The 23,178-nt window shown below is 40.0% G+C and overlaps 1 protein-coding gene across 5 annotated transcripts in view; it reads right to left on the reverse strand.

The window, feature by feature from the left end:
* ARHGAP5 (Rho GTPase activating protein 5) overlaps positions 1-7,162 on the reverse strand; it is an 83,353-nt gene extending 76,191 nt beyond the window's left edge. For 3 of the 5 annotated variants that reach the window (XM_030559317.1, XM_030559314.1, XM_030559319.1), the window contains exons 1-2: positions 6,842-7,074; positions 1,160-1,269 (exon numbers count right to left, since the gene is read on the reverse strand). The gene's annotated coding sequence lies outside the window, so the exon portion shown is untranslated. The other 2 variants (XM_030559315.1, XM_030559316.1) reach the window with 2 other exon arrangements.
* Positions 7,163-23,178: the final 16,016 nt, after the last annotated feature.

Raw genomic sequence — 23,178 nt, forward strand, 5'->3', positions numbered from 1 at the left:
TAAATATTTTCAGACATAACTGATTTTTCATTTGATGTATCCACTTGTACACCAATTCTTTCCTAATCCTCTCCTCTGCTTTTAAGAAATCTGGGTTCAGAAATCAATATCAACTTTCAAGTTGTACAACTGAGAAGACAGTAAGAAAGTTATTCTACAAGATTAAACACTTAAGAACAAGAGGAATTAAGAGCAATTTCAACTAGGAATAACAATGAAATTAAGGAAAGAAAAACAGTTTTGCTGAGTAGCAGTGAAAAGTTCCTGACAGGTGTATTAGACTGATGCAACATCTACCATTTTCCATGAAAGATCTTCATCAGTTGGAGCATTAATAAGACGGACAAAGGAAAAAATTGTAAGGAAGGTTGTTGGCAAAGCAGGAACATGAACTACATGACCCAGCAGTTCTTCTTCCATCTCATTCATATGTAGATATAGCTATACATAGATAGATATACAGATATCGAACTAGAAAATAATACAAAATAGACAATGAAATGCCTTTTAAATAAATACATGAGAAAGTAATAAACCTGTTAAAGAAATAAGCTGACTATACATTATGAGTAGGCATTTAACAGACCATTACTACTATATTGTTCCCGGAAGAGAAGCAAGATTTTCTTCTAAATACACCTGTATAACCCTACCTCTAAATGTTCCATGTTTACAAAGTTTTGTAAACGTACAAATGTGCATTTTCTAGAAATTCATAAGACATGAGCTTTAAAGTCTTCTTCTATTCAACGTAAAATAATTACACTGAAGTATCATAAAAGATCTGGTTAAAAGATGAATTTCTACAAACTTTCCCTAGTGTTTTTGACTGTTGTGAGTTCAGAGCTTTGTTTTGTTTCATTTCTAAAATCTCCTACCTGCCAAGATTTTGGAGTTACTAAAGGATCACACAGTTTCTATCTTTAGGTCCCTAAAAGAAGGACTTTGTGAATTAATGCATATTGAAAAAATGCAAGACATCACTGCAAAAGGAGTTGCTTTGTACTGCCTATGACTTGCCATAGGACTTTGTTTGGACAGGTTTTTAAATTTCAGAATGTAGTTGTTATAAAAAAAAAACAACAATATGTAGCGATCAGTATCTATTCACTTCTATTAATTTTTTAAAACATTATGAAGATCAAAAGCCTAAACTTACCCTGATAGAAGCAAGGTACCAAGCAAGTAGATGGTTAACTTGCAGGGATTTCCCTGCAGTGATGTCACACATTTAAACTATCTCCTTCAAGGAGTCCTTCCTTGAGGGATCTGAAAATGAACACATAATCTATTAATACTTTCAAAGTTATACAGGCATAAGAAAACCGACATTGGGATAAGGAACAAAACATTTTACTTTGTTCATCAGAAAGATTTACTTTAGTTTAAATCTACAAATACATGTAATTTCAGAGGCAAAATCCAAGTCAGAACTCCATCTTTAACTTATGCTGTTGTGCAAAAATCCTCACCACCACCACATACATCTAAGATAGGAATTTAGGCCAAGATTTTCTAAATCACTTGTGATTTTGAGAACCCAACTTGACATTGAGTCTTGATTTTTAGATGGTGGATGTTCCCAATCTTTTCTGAAGATCAGGCCCCTTAATGGCACCTCATTTTGGACATCCAAATACTGATACAAATATAAATTCATCTTAGTGATTTTGGTTGTAAGTCTGACTCCTTAATATTAAAATATAACATAGGTGAATTACATTTGTTTCCACATATACATATCTTAAAAATACTTACAAGAAATATTTTTTTTAAAATACAGTTATATATTACATTACAAGCTACTGGATAGGTTTGTAATTAGGAAGTTACAGTGGGTTATAACAATTGGAGCAGAAAAATAAAAGCATCACTATGGCACAAGATGATAAATCCTCAGCTTTTGGATACAAGTTTTTTTATTTTAGCCCTCCCCAAAAACTGAGTTTATACCAAGGGAAGCTGCAATAAAGTAATGAGAGAGGAAAGGGAGTTACACTTTTACGGTGCTGTCCTTTGAAAAAGGACATGAACAAAGGTTCATTTTTTTCCTGTCTCTAGTAGTGGTTCAGTTCCTAATTAAATATTAGATTGGTTTTACTTTATTTTGGGGGCACAGGAAGATGTACAATGAAACTCTGAGTCCCAGGAAAAATTCACTAGGTTTTAGTGTTCAAGGCTGGGTATGAACTATACTGATGATGCATACACCAGAGCCATTGAACCACCAGTATTCACTTCATTACTTTTAGACATCCCAAGATGTTCCAGGATGTTAGTTACCAAGAGTTACCCTTAGTTGTTACTTGTGAGGGCCTTTGTAAAGTGAGTTGGTAGTCTCAGTCCATCGCCTAGTGGATAAGAGTGGACACACCTCACTTCAAATCAGCATTCATGCACATTAAACAAAGCTGTTTAGGAATGCTTGCACTGCCTCTGACCATATTTTACTCTTAAGTATCCAAGACTGTCAATTGGACATCTTTCATTAGCATTAATTTTAGTAAGAGTGACTATAACCAAACTGAATTTATAAAAAGGGACTGAAAATGTGTAAATAACTTTCATAAATTATTTTAAAGGGTTAAAAACCCACAAACACTAAACCAAGGAAGAAAACATTGAGGCTACATGTCGGGAAATAAGTTCAACACAGGAATAACTAACAAAAATAAATACGGGAACAAACTACCAAGAGAGGTGGCTTAAGCACTAACATTGCAGATATTTCAAGATCAGAGAAGAAATTAGTTTGAATGGAACAGCAAGTAATAATGCGAAATAGATGGAGGATGAAACTGCGTGATCCAAATTTTCATTTGTTTTTCTTTATTATGTGAATTCTAAATATATCACAGTACATTTTTAAAGAGCAATCCTCTATCCTTAATCCTCACTCAAAAGCTATAAAGAAACTGCTATCCTCATTTTACAAACTGAGACGGACAGAAAAATTACATGCTTTGCCCAAAGTGGAACCAAAATATATATATGTATACACAATGGCAAAACATGGGTTAAAAGCAGGTGTTCCAAGTTCTCAGCCCCTTTAGGAGGGAGAGAGAGCTCAGTGGTTTGAGCATTGGCCTGCTATATCTAGGGTTGAGAGTTCAATCCTTAAGAGGGCCATTTAGGGATCTGGGGCAAAAATCTGTCTGGGGATTGGTCCTGCTTTGAGCAGGGGGTTGGACTAGATCTCCTGAGGTCACTTCCAATCCTGATATTCTATGATTCAACCCACTAGATTTTCCATTTTATCTCTGACTGACTAATATTACATTCAGCTCGAAAATCCTCTAATTCTCTTTTAAGATTTAACATAATCTAAAAATTATTTCCACTTCTAAAAACAAAACACCCCACAGAGCTCTCAGGATGGGATCTTGTATTCTAATTGTTCCAAAAGTAACTATATTTTGACTATTAGTAATTTCACATGGTGCTCACCAACTACGTTTACCATTTGCTATTTTGAAATTTCTCTCTAAAATCCTAAGAAGATTTTTATGACTATTACATTACTGTATTCAGATAAAAAGTTAACTACAAGTGGGTATTAAAATCAGGAATCACCCACAACATGTGTTGTCTTGAAATCTCAAAACAACTGTTTTATGAAGACACATAGAAGGCAAATAGTAATGATTCAAATTACCATCATTATTCAAGTCTGAACTTTTTTCCCTAGATTAGGCTATTGGTCTTCTACAGAAGATTTTCAAATATCTGAAAGACAACTGTTAAATTTAGATATAATACCATTATTTAAACAGAAGCAAAAAGTAAAACTGTAACACAAGATCAGACTAGGCCTGATCTTATAGTCATTGTGCAGGAGCAACTCCCACTAAAGATATTCATGCTGTTCAACAAAAGTTTCTCAGTGCTAAGACTGCAGGATCAGGCTCCCCATTTACAGATAACATTATAGTTACTCAAAGACCACAGAAGTGTTGCTGGAAGGAAGATTACCAAGGGGAATTATGGGGAATTCAAGACAGAACCTGCAAGATAATGGGATAAAGGAAGTGATGGAGAGTTAAAAAAAGAAAAGTCATAAATTAGAGGAAGAAACTGTGAAACTGAACTAAAACCTGTTTGGCATGTGGAAGAAAAGAGAATAAAACCAGTCACTAAAAGGATAGAGAAAATAGTGGAGCAGAACTCAGCAACCCATATGTGTTGTGCCATGTAAATCAAGTGTCCTTTTTAAGGAGGAATTGTGATATATGGCTTAGGCCACAGTACTAAAAGTCGAGATCTAGTTCTATTTCTAGTTCTGCCACTGACTTGTATGGTCTTGGGCAAATCACACATCTTTGTCTCCGTTTCCCTCTCTACAAATGTGAGTAAGCATTATTTTCATTTTACAAAGTGCTTAGAGATCTATGCACAAAAAGCACTCTCCAAGTAGCAAATATTATTAACTATTATAAAGAGATACTCTGATACTTTAGGCCAAGTTGTACCTTTGAAAACATTTTGCAGTGCCTGGGATTTCTAAAAGTGTATTATCAATAACAAATATCATCTTCCAGTGCTAAAATAATTGCTCACTGCAGTAGTGGTATCAAATTATCTGGGATATAACATGTTTTCTCTAGTAACTGCTCATTTACAGTAGAACATCTCTATGCACAGTGACTAAATTCTGAAGTCACAAATTACTCATTCACTCCAGACATTCACTTAGACAAAACTTTTATTCCTTCAATAAAGGTAAATTCACATACAGAATCAACTCTGGACGCTGCTTTATAGAAAATTTTAAAAATATCCCATATATTAGTCTATTAAAAATAATAAATGTTTTAAAATTATATGTAAGGCATCCTCCAGGAGTGCCACTATATTTACCTTTAGTTTTACCTCAGTTTACCCTTAGTTAAGGAAGTACCTTTGGGGTTTTGATAAGATTGCCAGCATCCTTTAATACCTTTATTAAATGGAATGGAATTATTTTTAGTAGCATTATTCTTTAATAAAGATGCTCAGAAAACTTGATTAATATGGTTATGTAAATATCAGAGAAATTTTCCATGAAAATAAAGACCTAAGGGACAAAGAAAACTTTTTATCTTTAACCTCAAAGAACTAACTCTGTTTGTTTATACCTGTGTTAACAATAGGATTTTAAAGACAATTTGTTCTGTGCATAAAATATTTAATTGAACTATGTTACCCATGCTGCACCTTAGTAAAAATAAAGCCTACCACCACCAAAAGAAGAAACCTGGCTGAAAGTCTTTCATTTTATTGAGTTGTTCACAATTGCACCATTAAACCTATTTACATTCCAATCAAGCTTATAAAAGATGTTTTAGTAATTTGTATATTCAGCATTTAGAATGTTATTTTCCCAGATTAAAAGCAACAAGCTAGTGATAATGTAACAAACTCTTAAAGTAATGTTCTGACACTGTATGATGTACTATATGGCCTCTAAAAATATCACCTCTATATTAACTGCATATTTACTACAGTATAGTAAAATTAGTATATTTAAGTTGTAGCATATTACCATACACAAAAAACAATAGTCACAAGGAAAAAAAATAAGCCATGTCAAAAATGTACCTGGATCCTCATTTATAAACCTGCCAGTTTTAAATATGCACTGTTAATTCTTTTTTTTTTTTAAAAGCATAATTCTGGGATTACAGTAACTATTGTCACAGCTGAAAACAGTTTTCATACCACAGAACTTTATAAGGTAGGACACAGTGACATCAACACAATAGAAAAATACCACCTATTAACTCCTCATTCATATATGAAATAGGTATACCAGTATCAGTGCTGTAATTCATTTCAATAGTAGTGAAAGCCTTCCAAAGACACAGAGTTAAAATGGACGTGCGATTGATCAGCAAATGCAGTGATCCATTTCAGTTTTATTCTGCAGTGCACACTTTTAAAAAAAATTCTGTCAATCTCTACTACCTAAGCAAAAAAAAATTAATCATCTGTGTGAATCTCAATTTAAGAATACACACATATCTCTACACTATTTTGTTTTAGATTTAAAATGTTTGACTCCCACTTACTAGGCAAATCCTCAGCACTGAAGATACCAAAAGCCTCATATACAGAGGGGGCAAAAAAGGGGGGTGGCTTCCCATTTTCTCTGTTATTGATCTTAAATTTTTAAAACAGATCCAGTGTTTCACCCTCCCTATATCATGCATCTGTAATACCATATTGTAATTTCTATATGTATCCCTAGAGCTTTCCTTGGGTGGAGAAAGTCTAAAGGTTACACCGGTTGAAAGGATATAAAATGCTGTAAATTGCAACATCTCATCCTGGATCCCCTATTTCAAAAACCCACCTGGTGGAAAAATAGAAACGCACACAGATCATTAAAAGGGAGCAAAGTTTGCGGAGATTTAATTTCAAGGAATTTTTGAGGCGTAGGGGAAGGGGGCTGGGGTGGGAGAACTGAGAACAGTTGAAATCCATTAGAGAAGGGAAGAGGAGAGAAAGGAAGAATTAGGAGGAAGGCGAAAGGACTAGGAAAGCTCCCCCCACAACCGTGACCAGCTGGCAGCCTCGTACGGCAAGCTCAGACCCTCCCATTGCTCAGGCCTTGCCCTTCACCTGTCTGGGACCAGGCAGCACACTCCTCTCCCGCCCCCCCCCCCCCCCCCCGCGCGTAGGTGCCGGGGCAGCCGGCTCCCCGGTTCCGCCGCTTCGGGCGGGCAGCAGTCCCAGCCCTCCCAACTGGTTACACCCAGCGACGGCGGCAGCAGCTCCCCCTTCTCCGCCGGCCGGCCCCGGCCCCTGCAGCCCGGGGTGGGGAGCCGGGTGAGATCCCAGGGGAAAGGATTCTTTCCCCTACCTCGCGCGGTCGGGATCCGGCTCCTCCGCGGCGGCGGGGGTAGCAGCATTCCCGGGACGGTCTCTCCTCGCCAGCGGCTTCTCCTCCCCGCCGGGCTTCCCAGACTCGCCGGCCCTCCGCGCTCTTGGCCGCCGCAGCCCCGTCCCGCCTCCCCGGCGCTCTCGGCTCAGTAATGGCGGCCGCTGAGCCTCCCCGGCTCTCGCTTCGCTGACGGAGTCTGTCTCTCCCCCTAACTTTACCTCAGCAGCTTCCCTCCCGCCGCCGCGCGACTCCGCGCTCCCGAGGCCCGGCCGGCTGCGCGTGCGCGGGAAGAACCTCTGCTGCTCCCGCGAATTCCCTGGGAAGCTAGGCGGACGCGCGCCTTCCCGCACTCCCAGTGCGCGTGTCCGTATGGGCGCGAGCTGATGAGGCTGATTTATTCCCTCTTGGCTAAATGGCTGGTCCAAGTAACTGGCATAGGGTGAGACCCCGGTTCTAATCCTACCTCAGGCGGTGATAAAGGGCTACGTGTGCGGCCCTGGACAAGAGACACTTAAGCCAAGCTATTTGAAAGCAGCTGTCCAAAACGTTGGGCAGATGAAGATGGTCTTTTAAAACAGGGGGAATGTAACCTTTGCACACACACTCTTACTCCACTCTGTAAAGTGGGGCAGTGACACTTGCCTACCTAATAACAGTTTGGGAAATTTAATTCCCACAGGAAAAAAAGCAAGAATTAAAAGTGTGTGGACACAACAATCAATATTACAGCCTATGAAATTTGCTTAACACTTCCCATTCTAAGACTGTTTTCGGGTACTTATAACTTTGCCAAACTATAATTGTTTGGGCTGAGAATTCCAGCTAACACGCACTGCTCCTCAAAGTCACCTAAGGAGTCAGTGGACACACGGCTAAGAGGAACTGTGCCCAGAGGCATGATTGGACAAGGACAGAAAAGAACCCACCAATGTACAACAGTTGTAAAACATTCTCCTCCCTGCCCTGTTCTCCACTTTCCTTCTCCTGCTGTGATGGATGGCTGTCTTAGCCAGCAGGAGAAGCAGGTTGACAAGGAAGTCTTGCAACTTTCTGAGGCCACAGATGAGGTGTAAGTGAATCAGGAGGTACAGTGCTGGGGCAGCCGGCTCCCCGGTTCTGCCACTGTGGGCGGGCACCAGTCTCAGTCCTCCCAACATTCAGCAGGAGGTTCTGGAGCAGCTGGAAGAAGGGATGCAACCTGACACATTCTGTGTAGATGTGCACCAGGTACACAAAAGGGACAGTTGTGGTTCATAAACACAAACTCCTCCAACACCAGGTACACAGCTGTGCTCAGGGTTCTGTGAAGGAACTGCCAACCATAAGCAATGCATGGGGATTCGGGGGGGCATGCAGGCTCAAGTACACCTTGCCCACCCCCCAGATTTCTGCTTGGCCTGCCAGGAGGAGGGAGAAGGGGTCTGTTCTTGTCTCACTGCACCTGCCCTCTGTCACACTCAGCCCCGTCACTGGCAACCGGGCTTGGTTGGGGACCAGCCACTTCTCACATCCACTGCTCCTGGTTGCTGGTCTGTGCAGCCTGGTGGCTGCCTGCAAGAGCCAGCATAGGGAGACACATTTCCAGATCCCTCAGCCCCTGTCCCTGGCAGCCAGGTCTGGGCAGTGGGCAACCCACTGCCACTGCCTCTGCAGTTTGGTTCTTGTAGGCAACCATTGTGCTGCACGGAGCAGTGACCCATAGCAGCCAGCTTCAGATGGCATGAGAAGCAGCTCCCTCCTGGGCCCAGCTGCCAGGGAGAATGGTCAAATGTGCCAGGGAACAGTGGGAGAAGGACAGAGCCCCCCTTTCCCCTGCAGATAATTCTGGTGGGGCAGCGAAAGCATGGCAGGCCCAGACTGGGAGCAGAGTAGGGGGGTCACTGGGCAGACGAGATGTGGGGTGATTACATGTCCCCTTTAGATTGTGCCCCCCCCAGCATGAGGAGGCATAAGTTGTCTATGCCATCAACTAATATCCCTGGTGGGCTGTGGGACCAGAATGGAGTGCAGACTGCCCCACCAGGGCTCCTCTCCCCTCTTCATTGGCAATAAATCCCACCTCTCGGTGTCGAGGCAGGACACAAGGGCAAGGAAGTGGATGGTGTGAAGCACAAGTAATACAGATGTTTCCTGGGTGCAGTTCAGAGGCAAACCAGCTGAATGTTGTGCATTCAGCTCAGGTTGCATGTTGGGGTCAGCCAGGGAGGCTCACAGGACAGGGGCCCATTGATGGGTTCTGGACAGAGAGGGTAGACAGCCTCATGCACTGGTTAAACACCATGGGGTCCTCTCAGACCCTCCAATTATAGTCCTGGAGGTCTCAGTCTGGTGGTACCAGCCAAGACCAACCTGCAGTGCACCAAGGGAGACTCCACCACCTGCACACATAGATGGGGGTTGTGTAGCAGGGGTTCTGAGAGGAGATCCTCCCGCTAGGTTGCTGCCACTTTCCTGGTTGCAGAGTGCTAGCTTCCAGGTCCTGGCGAATGAGACTGGCAGCTCAGAGAGGTCTTAGGGGACATCTCTCAGGTGGAGCCAAAAGAGCTGCCAGTCATACTGGAGCCCTCAGAGGTGGTGGAGGAAAGTATGCACCAGTGTGCTCCATGCTATACTACCTGCACTGTAAAGCAGACTCTTCAGGACCTGGAGATGGAAGGCAGGGACCTGGCTGCAGTTGCAGACCAAGCACATCCTCTCTACCCCAGGGGGAGGCTCAGCACACCCGCAAAGACCCAGTGAAGCCTTGGCCAGAAAAACTCCAGGATTTTCCTCTGGGGACCATCTAGGGTTCCCAGGGGCAGGTTCAGTGTAGTAAACCAGTTCCAGAGCATGGACAGCATCTGGTTGACCACCAGGCCCTGCTCCAAAAGAGAAAGGCACTGGAGCAGCCCTGTCCATCTCTGCAACTGGTGACCAACCTGGCCTTGTTATTGACCCAATTCTCCAGGGAGAAGGAATCAGTGGCAGAAAGGTAGATGCCCAGATAGAGTTGCAGACCTGTACCCCACCAGATGGCACAGAGAGCAGATTGGAGGGTGCCCACCTGCCACATATTACTGAGAGAGGTGGGAGGGGGTGAAGCAGAAGGGGTCAAGCTTGGAAGGGAACAGAAGAAGAGCCAGTCCCTTTAGATCTTGCAATGGAATCAAGAATTCCTGAGTCTCACTATACTTCTGCTGCCAGCAAACTTCTTTGAAACCCAGTAACAAAGTGTATCATCCCCTTCTAATGCTGGTCTGCATAAAGAGCCATCCTTCTACTTCTGTCAGTCACTCTATTAGCTCAAGCAGCAGAAGTGTATGTGTGGGGTGTAAAGGTTCCAGCCTTGTTGATGATCCACATGGGTGTCCATACAATGTCAAAAATTAAATTTGTTTGGGTTTTTTCAATTTGCTTTTTAAAAATCATATGAAATTAACAAAAATTAAAAACCACTAAACATTAAGCCTGCAAAATCAGGCATTCCCTAATTCTAGCATTTCTTAACTTTTGAGTCATTAACTTGGCAGACTTAATAATGTTCTTTTGTGCATAATTATAGATACATGTTATAAAATTCTAGAAAGAAAACAGGAAATTAGATGACTAGTTCAACAATCTTCTATTCCCTTCTAAAGACCCACCTCTGAGATCTTGTCTACATGAGAAAGTTACACCAATTTAACATCATTGGTTTAGAAACCAATTTTGTAAACTGGTAAAAATTACTTGTGTGAACACTTTCAGTATAAGAATACCCATATCAATTAAGTTTACATCAATTCCTTGCTGGTTTAAGTTAAATCAGTATGATCCACTTTAAAACTGAAATAAAGAGTGTCCACACAAGAGGCCTGAACTAATTTAGGGTTTTTTAAACTCAACACTACAACATCCTACTTTTCTGACTTTTGAATTTTTAATCTTAACCCTAAATTGCCTGACCTTCAAGTACTTGGGGCATTTTTTTTTCTGTTTTGTTTAAAGTATACAACTTAGAGCATATTAATTACATTTTACATTACTGCATATCAAGTTACAGTTTAAATTCTATCTGAAAGTTTTTGCCTCATATCTTAAGAAAATTATAATTTGTATCACTTTCTAAAAGCATAGAAATATTGATTACCTGAACATTTTAAAGTAATGAATTAAAAAAAGTTTTATCCCATATACTTGTGTATAAGACAATTCACATATGAACTGCCCATTTTGCCCACAATCTGAATGTTAAAGTCATTCAGGGAGTAAAATTAACACACTCTGAGTAGGCTTATATTTTTATATAAACAATTGTACTAAATGGGACCAGGAAATATCAGGATAACTTGTCCAGCAAGCCCAAAGCTTAAGAGTATGAAGATGAGGCAGGCTGCCTGAATTAGGAGCATGCAAAATCATCATTAGAAGCTGCACTTCTTCAGAGCTTGAGTAGGATTGTCCCTTCTGCTTCAGGTCTTTGGGGAATCTCCTCACTCATGGATGAAAGCAGAGTGAATTAACTGCATCTGCAGCACCATTTCCTTGTTCTCCCTCTCTCAGTCCCACCAACAATGCTCCACTAGAGAAAGGGGCAGAGATTGTAAAGTCTCTTTGCAGGAGTGGGTAGAGTCGGGGGGGAATGCTCATTCTTCCTCTTTTGACTTCATGCTATCTCAGATAGGTTATTAAGAGAAAGCAGAAAGCCTACAAGGAATGGAAGATGGGAACGATCTGCAAAGAAAGCTACCTCTTGGAGTCAGAAGGTGTACGGGAAAAGTGAGAACTGCCAAAAGCCAAGTAGAGCTAGACCTTGTAAAGGGAATTAAAACCAATAGTAAAATGTGCTATAGCCATAGAAATAAAAAGAAAAAAATGGAAGAAGTGGGACCACTAAACACTGACTCTGGGGAAGAGATTAAAGATAATCTTGTCATGGCCCAACTCCTAACTGAATATTTTGCCTCAGTTTTTAAATAAAAGTAATGAGCTTAGGAGTAGTAGAAGGGGAGCTAATGGGAAATGAGAACATGGAAGTAGAAATTACCTCATCCGAGGTGGAAGTCAAACTCAAACAGTTTAATGGGACCAAATCAAGGGGCCTGGATAATCTCCATCCAAGAATATTAAAGGAACAGGCAGATGACATTACAAGCCCAATAGCAAGGACTTTTAATGAATCTGTAAACTTAGAGGTCACAGTCTATTACAGTGATGCTAAATATGTTGTTTATTGCTAATTATCCTTTGTGCCTTCTCTGCGACACAAATCCCCCTTGGAAACACCACAATACCTCAACTACCTCACTCTTGGGTGCCTAGCATTCCATGAAAGCTCTGTAACTCATAGGCTAGTTCTATCTCTTGCTAAGGCAACATGACCTGAAGGGGAAGCAACAACTCATTGCCGCCTCTCTCTCTCTCACACACATATGCACACACTTTTCCTTCACGGGCAGCAGGAGGAGAAGAGAAGGCAATTCATGTCTTTATTCATCCCCTCTCCCCCAACACGTCTGGAAGGTTAGAAATGCAGTCTTGCTTGGTGGCTCACAAATCATAGACCAGACAAGTAAGATACACACTCCTCCCACTGGCATAATATTTTCTTAATTACTTTTACTTTTCTATCATTGCTTTCTTTCAATAATGTTGTAAGCATTTTGTTTCTTGGTTATAAAATGCTGTATTATATAACACAAAATGCTTACAACATTGTTACTGAATGGTTTGATTAACTATTGTAGCGTACTAGGTAGTATTTTTGTAAGGGAAAACAAGTCAACCTGGAAGCACAAAGTATTTATACATTTGCATTTATATATTACAGAAATGTTATTTAAATTTCTGATGGGAATCACTTAGATATTTTTAATTACTTAATAGGCTCACCACAGCACATAGACTCACAACCAGGGATTTAACTGTAGTGGAAAGACAGAGAAATTCCCCACCCTCAAAAATCTATTGGTTTCCTACTTATAAAACATAAAATACCTTTCCAGTCCCAGGGCAGGTATTCCCCACATCCCCCTTTTGCTTGCATGTGGCTTGAATTATCATTTCTTAAATATGCTATTACATTCACCTGCATGTTTGAGGTATTTGCATGATTTGCCATTCCCAAAGGAATTTCATAACTAGTGTAAATCATTGCTCAGAAGCCAGGTTATGCAAAATCAAGCACACTTTTACTATGATGCTTCTTCCCTAAGAATTCTTGACATGTTGTATGTAAACAAAAAGTGTCATTTAGTAAACCATTAGGTTACCATACTTCAGTGTTTAGATTTGCAGGAATAAATTGTTTTGGAGAGAAATTAGTAGCTACAAGAGCAAGCAACAAATTAACTGAAAAGCAGTGTTCTCACTTTCCAAGTGCTAGTATTTATCTGGTTTTTGTCCCTTTTTACAGTCTGCTTACTATTGACCTAGTGTAGAGTAACTGGTTAGTGTTTGATGTCATCCTTAATGCTGATCAAATGTACAAGTTCACTGAATTGGAAGAGAACCCTTTGCTTGTGGTTTTAAATGCCTTATTTGTGTATGTGAAAATACTTGTAAAATAACTGTGGTGTTTTCTCAGTCTTATTATATCAGAAATGAACTGTCCCATGTGATAAGAATTATTAAGCAAAGAAGACCAGTAAAATAACACAAGAAATGCTCTGTTATGTAAACATTGATGTGTGTGGCCATAAACAGTCATTGGATTAATTAAAAATTGCTTGGAGATTGTAGGCTTCTTGAATATATGATAATTTGTATATGTTAATCCATCCTTTTCTGGCTTTTTGTGGAGTAGAGTTGATAGTTTGTAAAACGCTGAAGTGTCAGTAAAAATTTTGAGTATGTCAAACTACTTTTATATGGATTGTTCATATCCTACAATATTTACAAAACTCTTCATTTTCATTAATGATTTCCATGACAAGATCCTTGTCTTAAGTGTAATCACTAAGTGATTTACTTTATCATCCCATTGCTTCACTCTGGTTTTGGCAACAGTGAGTGACAGAATCATCATTCTTTCCCTATCAATACTCAGGAATCGCTCTCTGTTTATTCAGCTAAAGCCCCTGGTTTAGGAAAAACTTTTGGCACAGCATTGCCTGGGGGGAGACTACTGACAGGGATTGTTGTGCCTCTGTTAGGTGAGTATAAATCCCTCCCTCCCCTAACTGTGTGTTCCCACATTTCAAAATAGTGAAGCATGTTCTCCCTTATACTCCCAGATAACTCTGTGGGCCAATGAGAAGAAACCATAGACCCATCTTCGCATGCACCATTAGGGAAATGTATTCTCCCCAGGGGTGTACAGAAGAAGCAGTTCTTGAGAGCTCCTTAGGATAGGAACTCCATATAACCTTGCTTTCCATGAGCATGCAATGGGAGGAAAGTTCCTTTCAGTATTCTCCTCGGCTGAAATAGTCGCTACAACCCCTGTATGCATCCTATGAACTGGCTGCTGGATCCATGTAACCCTGAATGCAGTTGTCCTGCCATCATCCTTTCCCTTATTCCCCCCACCCTAAATCCACACCATTAATGGGCAATATAGAGCCCAGCTCCACTGCACACAGAAAGTGTGGTGTCGAAATAGCCTAATGGTTAGAACACAAGACTGGGGGTTCACAGACCTTTATTCTAGTCCTACTTAGGTAGGTCACTTACTCTCTCTGTCTCAGTTTCCCCTCTATAAAATGAGTATAATAATTATCTGCCTACCTGATTGGGTTGTTGAGAGGATTAATTATTTAAATTTGTAGAGCACTTTGAAGATTTAAAATGGTATGTAAATATTATGTATTTCTTATTATTGCTGGCCAGTGAGACCCAGAACTGTTCTGGTTTCACTACTCTGAGAGCTTTTCATAGCCTCTGCTACCATAGATGAATTTCATCATTCCTAAAGAAGGTTGCATACTTCCTTTTGTGTGAAAAGAAAAGACAACATAGGGAGAATCCAGAGAACAAAATAAAATGCAGAAACCAAATTCTTCTAAAGAAAAGACTAATAAGTCTGAGAGATTAAATACAAATCTAGGAGTTCAAAATAAAAAAAAATAGAATAAAAATTGGAAAACTACAGTGCAAAACAATTAAAAATATTGTCTGAAACTCCCTCAAAGGTCATCTGCTCTTGCTTTAGAAATAGATTTTTTTTTTTAAATTGCACAGTGCCAGACACTTAAAACATCACCAGAGGTTCACTTCACATAAAATATCTGTTCTTCATTTTATTTGGCAAAATTAACCAAACAAAGGTTTAGCGAGGGATCCTGCATGTTTTTGATTTAGAGATTTTACAGGGAAAGTTTAGCACTTTGCAATATGCCAATAGAACCTAAACGTTCATGGTGTTTTAAGCCCTCTACAAGAGGTAAATTTTCAATTGTGTGTGTAGGTAAAGAAAGAGTAGGATAGCCAATTAGTTTACTGTATAATAAACAATTTTAGCTTCAACTCCAAGGCCCTGACTCCTGTAATCCACCATCAGAGAACTCTTGAGTACAGTACAATGGAATGCAATGCATCAGTGGTACTCCCCTACCCCACCACACACATGCTGCACCCCCTGTGGGAGGCTCAGGGTAGTCACTGCCTTAGCATCCTTCTCAGCCAACACAGCCAATTGTTGTAGCCTGTACTGAGTTGGATACCCATTCCCATAGACTTCTTAATAATTATGAATTATTTCAATACAGGTGCCAGTCTGGTGCAGGAGATGGAGGAAGGATCTTTGTGAACAAACACGCTTTTTCTGTTGCCTGCATGCTTAGTGAAGAAATCAATGAGTGAAGCTTTGGCAGCTGCTGGTGAGAGATTACATTTATCACAGGTGAACAAGAAGAGGGCTGTGAGAGGCAGATACCAAAGAAGACTCCTGGGGACAGGGATATGAAGGTGGTTTGCTGTTACCATCCCTCCCTCTTTGCTTTCAGACAACTCAAGCATTTCTATTTAGTAGCACATTGCTCTTTTTGGGGAGGAAGGAGGGTTGGGGATAAGATGGTTTCCTTTAGCTTTTTCTGTTAGATAATTGGATAGTACCAAAATATTGCAGCTTCTGATGCCTCAGGGACACAACAGTCTAGGAAATGGATGGATTTTATTTGCCTAATGTTTTAAAGCTATAATTGAGGATTTCTCTGTATGAAATAAAGATGCTAAATATGCCTTAGGAGAGGTGGTGGAAAATATTTAGACCCCATTCAAGATGATTGCAAACACTGTAAGGCTGCAATGCATGCAGATGATCTAACTAAGCATAGATACTTGAAATCCTCATTGACTGTAGTATTGTTGGCAAATCCTAACCAAAACACCAAGATGATTTGGATGGCCAAATTATTGAACTATCAGATATTAGCCCCTTGGCTCTTACAACATATATAATTACTACAATCATTATTTTCAAAAGTCTTTTTTATAGGGAAAGTACTTTCTTCCCCTCCCCAATAACAGTAGTTAGTTCAAATACTTTGGTATTTTAATATCATGAAAAGAACTATTGCCTCACAATTAAACCCATATGGTGAGTTTTAACTTGAATTTATGGGGTTCATTTTACAATTTGAAAATAATACATTTTATATAGATTTCTAATATTAAAGCATTAATTGTAAGGATATCCCATGTCCTAAGAAATAAGAAAAATTGAAAACCTAATAGGAACAAAAAATACTTACCCACTAACAGAAATGAAGGTATGGCTACAACAGTCAGACACAAAATGGCAACTCCAGGGCTGCTGCTGTTTGTCTCTCCCAAGTTTAAAGGGCAAGCTCTGAGAAAAGCATGCTAGAAGAGGTTAACTATTAAGAAAGGAATTGCATTTTTATGTTTGTAATGGATAGATGGAAACGGTCTTGGGTTTCTAAAATATCTTTTTGATAGTATGCAAGTATAAAAAAACTAGATACTTTTTGGGCATCCACTTAGAGTTAACCTGTAATGTATCATAGTACTGTAATTCTGATGCATCATAAGACTATGTTCTAAAAGTAATTGCTTTGGAAAAGAGCAAACTGAGATCAAATAGGAAACATATATGTTTTGATATTTGTTATATATACTAACTAGTATTTCCTGGTTAATTATTAAATAAACTTACTTCCCGATCCTTACTTAGTCAAACCTCCCCTTGGAGTCAATGATAGTATTAAAATGTTGGGTAGTGATTACACCAATCATTTGTTAAATCATATATAAAGAGATAGGAGCAGTGCAGAACTGCCAACATATGCTCTGATCCTGGAAAGAGAGCTGTGTGCCCTACAGTTGCATGGAGCCCAGCTGATTTCAATGGGGCTTCCTGCAGCCCACGGGAGTCCATACCCATTGCTCTCTTCGCAGGATAAGGGCCATAGTATACTGGCATGCTTCAATTGATCTGACAAAAATCTTTATCTCTAGAATTCTGGGCTCTTGATGCCAAGGTGACTCAGCAGAAAAGTTTTGAATGCCTATGCTGATTCCTAAAACTTGCCAACTTCTTCCTTTCTAAATCATAATTTTAAAACAAATATGGTTAGCTTTGCAAAAACAAACTGTCATCAACAGATAAGTAAGAGTTAATAGAACAGAAGTACTTGATATCTCTTTTGCCTGTAAAGGGTTAACAAAATCAGTGAGCCTGGCTGTCACCTGACCAGAGGACCAATCAGAGGACAGGATACTTTCAAATCTTGAGGGAGGGAAGTTTTGTGTGTGCTGTTAGATTTTGGTTATTGTTCACTCTGGGGGCTCTGAGTGACCAGACGTGCAACCAGGTTTCTCTCCAATGTCTTTGATACCGTCTCTTATATGTCCAGAATAGTGAGTACTAGGTAGATAAGGTGAGTTAGGCTTATGTTTGTTTTCTTTATTTGCAAATGTGTGTTTGGCTGGGAGGAGTTCAAATGTGTATTTGGCTGAAAGGATTTTAATTTGTACTTGTATACTTAGGCTGGGAGGGTATTCCCAGTGTCTATAGCTGAAAGACCCTGTAACATATACCATCTTAAATTTACAAAGATAATTTTTACTGTTTTTTCTTTCTTTAATTAAAAGCTTTTCTTGTTTAAGAACCTGATTGTTTGTTTGTTTGTTTGTTTGTTTGTTTTTATTCTGGTGAGACCCCAGGGGACTGGGTCTGGATCCACCAGGGAATTGGTGGGGGGGAAGGGGGAGAGAAAGGTTAATTTCTCTCTGTGTTAGGATTACTTTCTCTCTCAGGGAGAGTCTGGGAGGGGGAGAGAGAAGGAGAGCAAAGGTGAATTTTCCTCTCTGTTTTAAGATTCAAGGAGTTTGAATCACAGGGATCTTCCAGGGTAACCCAAGGAGGGGAAGTCTGGGAGAGGCAACGGAGGGGGAAAGGGTTTACTTTCCTTGTGTTAACATCCAGAGGGTCTGGGTCTTGGGGGTCCCCGGGCAAGGTTTTGGGGGGGACCAGAGTGTACCAGGCACTGGAATTCCTGGTTGGTGGCAGCGCTACAAGTACTAAGCTGGTAATTGAGCTTAGAGGAATTCATGCTGGTACCCCATCTTTTGGACGCTAAGGTTCAGAGTGGGGAATTATACCAACACACACGCCTTAAAAAATGTTGTCAAAACACAAACATTATTTGCACATATATAATAAATAGAACATGTTTTGGAGTTTCTTTTGTGTTTTGTCTCTGTAAATGGTTTAATGGGACTTTATATGGACATATTTGAAGACAAACCTGCACATATTTAAGTCATTGGGAGATGAATTAGGCCCTAATATTGTTTAAGCAATAAGTGCATTCTTATCATTAGCATTGCCATTCATGCCACTGCAGGTATAGGATTTTGTCACTGCATTGTAAATCACTGTGATCACTGTGTTCAAGGTCTTTATATCTTGATATAAATAATTTTTCTACCATACACCCAAAAGCAAATTTGAAAAACACACCTATGTCTCAAGAAAAAAGGATAAAAGAAAAGTGTTTGGGGTTTGGTTTAATTCCTTCTGCATTTTTAACTAAAAGATTTATTCTTTGCAGTGAAATTTTCCTGCCAAATCTTAACAGGAAAAAATGTAAAATATTTTTTGGCAGTCAGATACCTGTTTTTACCCAGGCAAGATTCACATTGACTTCAGTGGAAGCAGGAGCAGATGTTGAGCAAAGACAACAGGACTTGGTCCTTTCAGCCTACAGTGTAAATAATAGCTTTAGGTATTTTCATTTAAAACAAGTAAATGTAACTATTAAATGTATTCTTTACAAGTGTATTGTTTCTGCATGTATTTTCCCCCCATTGAAAACTTATGCAGATCTTTAGCATATGAAAAGTGCAGAACAACTTGATTTTCATAATAGACTCTAATGGCTCTTAGATGAAAAAGGTCCATAAAAATTTCAAATATAAACCCTAACATCTCATGTAGCTTTCTTCTTTACCCAGTGTTATGAGTTCAGGACAATGAGCCTGTTCCTGCAAACCTGTATGTACGTGGGTATATTTTATAAATGTGAGTAGACCTATTGCAGCCAAGAGTATCACTCACTTGAGTAGGGACTTGTTGCGTGAATGTGTTTTTCTCAGAATCAGTTCAATAAGTACCCCTTAACATAGTAATTCTTGGCATAAATTATATGACTAGTTCTGCTTTGTCAGTTTTACAGACCTATTCTTCTTTTGATGATTTTTTGTTTCCTATTAATTCTTTCTCAGTGACTCCTGCAATGTCATTTTCTATTGCACATTGTCATATATGTAGGTCTGGCTGACAAGAATCATAGGATGATATCCTGGCCCCATTGGAGTCAATGGCAAAACTGCCACGGATGTCACTAGGGCCAGGATTTCTGCTAGAGAACAAAGTGGCGGCAGAATGCCTTATATGCCATTCCACAGATATTCTATAAAAGGAGATATTTCCCCTTTAATGCTGAGCAAAGAAAGATTACAAAACTTTCCAGAAGTCTTGATCAGGCCATTTGTCTGTAACAAAAATGTTTATTTGTTCTATTATACAAATGATTTATTTTTTTTTTACTAAACCAGGTAATAAATGCTTCCATATCCCCTTACAATTTTTTTTTTATTCTTGCCCACTCTATCCCTTTACACACACAGAAAAACACCTGCCATGGGATGTGTGTACACACACACACACACACACACACACACACACACACACACACACACAGAGCAATGGTACAGCAAGTGGCTGAAAAGATCAGCTAAAATTGTTTTGCTGCTAGACAGCTGTTCTCCTCCTTGAGTACCTGTCATGAATCTGCCAACTTCTGACTATGAATCTGTTTTGAATACATGGAGGTGTGATACCCCCATATCTTTGGCCACTGAAATAATGCGAAGGAAGTGTTTGGTGAACAGTAAATATAACCATTAACTTTTCTGTTATCTTATAAATTCCTTATTTTCAATACCTCATCCGTAACAGTGTTGACACAGGAACATAAGATAGTCTTCGCAAGTGGAACAAGTATGCATGTACTATAAATCCTGTTTCATCAAACAACTTGACAAATTGATCACCAAATTATTTTGCAGTTAGGGACTTTCCCTCTACTACAAAAGCAAAAATTAATCATATTCCAATAATTAAGGGACTTATGCAATAAATCAAGCTTTGGATCTATTTTATATTATAATTTTCAAAATATTTGCGTTTTTGCCAAAGTAAACTAGAGTAACTGCTCTACATTAGATGATGCTTAGTAATGATGCAACATTATTATTATTATTTATTTTAGCAAATATACCATATAACAATATTTATTCGGGTTTTTTTGTGGAATTCTGGACACTACCACTACAATCAAAATATGAGTACATTCCACAAATTCCTGTTTACAAACCATGTCTCTCCCCCGTGCAGCTTTTTTGCATTCCTTTGTGTCTTAAGGTCAAAAGGGCCAGTTCGCTGCAAAGGTGGAGTTACACAGAAAGAGGTTGTCCAAGATCATAAAAACAAAGAACATTTATTCATTAATACAAATATTAAGAAGATATTTCAATATAGCTAAAGTATAATTTAGAACTATCCAATACTGAACGAATCAACATTTTATAGAAGTGACTGCATCTCAACAGACACATTAATATGACAGCTGACATGTGGCTTGAGCAAATCCTGTATTTACCCTGCAGCGCCAGCTCTGCTCAGCTCCCTGCTCGGGGCATTGCAACCTGGTACACAGGGTTTCAGCACCTCTCCAGTTTGGCTCAGCTGTCCCTCCATCTTGAGGATGAGGACCAGCCAGGCTCAATCTGAGTTAGTGGCACTGCAGCCCCATGCATTAGGTCGCAACACCACTCACACAAATTTGTTCCAGCTGGCCCCCAGGTCAGGGAAGCCAGGTCAAACCCAAGCAGCACTACACCCTGGAATCTGCAATGGCCAGAGTGGAGAGCTGATCCCAGCTAGCCCTCAGGACAGGAGCCACAGGAGCCAGTGCTTACGGTACACACTGTATACTTATTAGTACTTTTTATGTTAATGTGTATATATCATGGGTGAAAAATATTTAGTAAGCCGAATGTTTTTTGCACTAGAACTATTTACTGGATTGCAACAGGCCTTCAAGGTTTTCAAATGAATCCTGAGCCCCAAACAGTCGAGACCCACTGCTTTAAGGAGTAGTATCAGTAGGGACATCATATGGGAAATATGGCATAGCAAGTTGGTAATTCTTCACAAACCCATTCTATACTGAGTTCAAATCCTATCCTCAGTTAAGTCAATGGGAGATGTGCCATTAACTTCACTGGGACTAGAATTTGGCCCATCATGCATATGTATATGTATCATTCATTAATATGAGTTGAGTATAAGTACTGAAGGCCAAATGATCCCTAACAGGGCTGATGTAGGCATATGTCAGGTGTGTGGCCATACAAAGTCCTGTTTTGTGGGTACCTACTGTGCATCCCTTCCCAGATATAAATATGGTTCCCCCATTAAATTTGGATTCTCAGCTCTTTATGGCCAAACAATGAAAAGTACACTCCCCTACCAGCTGTCCACAGCCCTGTTGCCTGAGGACAAGCCAGCTGATCTCCTGCCATTTGCCAAACTCTACCTTCCAACCCTTATACGTTGCATGAGTTAGTGTAATCTGTCTGAGGCTCATGAATTTTCCTTTACATAGGGTGTTGCAGGGGTTAGTGCAGATGTTGGTTAGAGCACAGTAGTGTGAACTAAGAGTTCTATTTCTAGCTTTGCCACTACAGTGGGACAAGTCCCTTAACGTTTATGCCCCAGTTTCCCACTTTGTACAATGTGTCTAAAAGTACTTCTCTACTTTACAAGGATGTTGTGAGGCTTAATTAATTCATCTGTAAAATGCTTCGAGCTCATTAGGCAAGTGCAAAGTATTATTTTCATTATTCAAAACTGTGCTTAACTTTCTGTTCATAAATTCAGTGCACCTATTCATGTATGTATGTAAAGTTAAGTGGGTACAGGATCACACTCTAAGGCAGCTTCTGCCTACAGAATAAATAAGTAGATATAACACTAATAGAAGCATAGGCCATGAACATGTCTTCATTTGTTGGTGTTTTCCTTGTCCTAGATCTGATATTTATCTTTCAGGTGCCTAAACTCTGTCTAGAGATTCAGGGCTAGATCCACCAGGGGATTTAGGCACCTAACTGCCATTTTAAGTCACCTAAATCCAAAATTTAGATCCTCAAAACCTTCACTTAGCTGTTGTATGACCCTGCAAGCACCTAAGTTTCCAATGGCAGAGTTCCCTATGCACCTACATTTCTGCCACTAGGCATGTGCAAAACTGTGTCAGCCCTGCCACCTTGCTCCTGTCAAGATCCTCAAACTAGCCATTTCCCCACTTATCTGATTCATGCTTATAGTATGCCTAACAGATCAGGCCCACCCACCACAAAACACAGCAGGAGGTGGTAGTGTCCCATTCCCCACATATGTTAAAGCTTGGGGGTATAGCACTCCCTCAAGGTGTTGGAGACCCAGGTTCAAATCCTCTCTCTCTAGCTGACGTGGAGCAAAACCTTGAAGCCACATCATCTTCTCCAAGATGAGTGCACTAACCCTAGGGCTCTGGAGTTATTTGGACTCCAGTATTTTATACAAAGAGAAACAGCATCAACAGGAAAGACTGAAGTATGTCTACACAGCTTGCTGCTGTGGGACTCAGAGCCAATCTGACAGACTTGGGCTCATGTGGCTCATGCTATGGCAATAAAATAGCTGTATAGACATTGCAGTTGCGGCTGGAGCATAGGGGCTGAAGCCCACCTACCTCCCTATGCTTCAGAGCTCGAGCACCTAGGGTGACCAGATGTCCCGATTTTATAGGGACAGTCCCGATTTTTTGGTCTTTTTCTTATAT

This window comes from Gopherus evgoodei, chromosome 4 (assembly GCF_007399415.2).
Source record: "Gopherus evgoodei ecotype Sinaloan lineage chromosome 4, rGopEvg1_v1.p, whole genome shotgun sequence".
NCBI lineage: Eukaryota > Metazoa > Chordata > Testudines > Testudinidae > Gopherus > Gopherus evgoodei.